The sequence below is a fragment of the Limulus polyphemus genome, unplaced genomic scaffold (genome assembly GCF_000517525.1).
Source record: "Limulus polyphemus unplaced genomic scaffold, Limulus_polyphemus-2.1.2 Scaffold9255, whole genome shotgun sequence".
Taxonomy (NCBI): Eukaryota; Metazoa; Arthropoda; class Merostomata; order Xiphosura; family Limulidae; genus Limulus; species Limulus polyphemus.
Window position 1 is genome coordinate 22,809 of NW_013674865.1, and position 1,679 is coordinate 24,487.

The following is a 1,679-nucleotide window of genomic DNA, read 5'->3' on the forward strand; positions in this document are numbered from 1 at the left end:
TTCCTCACTCCAGCCATGTTTTTTCCTCCATCAACTGTAACACATCGAAGCTGATTCCACTGAAGGTTATAGCCTTGCAAAGTTTTCTGCACTTCTATGAAAATGTCTTCTCCAGTTGTTGTTCCGTTCATGCTGCAAACGGATGCCAACTCTTCTGTGATCTGAAAGTCCAAATTAACACCACGAACGAACACGTCGAGTGGTGACGTACTCGAGAAATCAGTAGACTCATCCAGCACCAGAGAATACCACAAGAAGTTCCTAGCCTCCTCGTGTATCTGTAATACCATGTTCTCTCCAAGTTATTCTGTTCTCTGCACAACTGAACTTGCTGAAAGGCTGATACTTCCGAACAAATCGGCTTTCTCAGGACACAAGTCATTTGCTGCTTCCATCATACACTCTTTGATGAAGTTGCCGTCAGTAAACGTTTTTCCTCGCTCTGCCATCTTACGCACTATTTTGTAACTTGTACGAGTGACAGATTCATTTTCAGCAAACATTCTCATGAAGAGATTCCTTTGAAATTCCAAAGTACATTTCATGAACTCAAATTTCTCAGAACGCAACTTTCCATAAAACTTCGAATATGTTGACAGATGTTTTGTTTCATAGTGATGTCGAAGATTGTACTCTTTCAAAACGGCAACACTTTTGTTGCATATCATGCAACTAGCTTTCTGGTTGTTTGTTTCCACAAAGAAGTATTTTTCTCCCCAATCTTCGTTAAAAAGGTGACACTCAGCATCTACTTTTCTTTTTTTAGTAGCCATAACGATGGGTGAAGAAAACAGGATCTGAAAATGAAAAACAACTGTTTATTTACACATTGAATAGTCTACCAAAAAAGTTTTAGAAAATAATAATTTTTCAAAATTTTTCCACATGTATATAAACATGACAAACTAAATGGAAATAGTTCATGACATTAAATTACGTTATTACATAATTGGTTTAAAAGTTAATCAAATAACTTATCGGGAAAAAAGGCAAATTATAAAAATTGCAAATGTATTTAAAATTTATTATGTAAGTTAATTAGAAGAGCTTCATAAAAAATAATTAAGATCATATTTAATAAAAATATTAAGAATCTTAATAGGCAAATATAGTATTAAGAATTTGATACTAATTTAATTAAAATCTTCGTTAATTTAATTAAGTCGTTTTTTGAGTGTATAGCGATTAAAATATAAGGCTTAAATAAATATCAAAGTTTGAAAATATTAGATGCTTACCTCTTTCAACACTCAAATATACAAAATATATGACATAATTCACTGAAGTCAGTCCCTTTCATATACGGCACTCTTCAAACCGGTTTAAACACGGCAATGCAAGTTAAAACACCATCGCTGCAGCAGGCTCATAATAGCTTTTCTTGGAAACTTCATTGCAGGTACTTAAACAAAAAGTGCTCTGATATCCAAAGTCGCCTGTTCAGGTTTAATCCGTGTATTGAACCAGTGTTCCAAATTTAAATATATAAACACATATGTACGTAGAAGCACACACAATACACGCACACGTCTTCCCTATCACAAAGCTGTGTAACCACGCACACACTACTTGTATCAACTGCCTGTAAGCATTGTATCGTCTTACAACAATGCGCACAGAGGCGACTGCAGGAATGAACTCTCGTTGCAGGTACTTACACAAAAAGCGCTCTGATATCC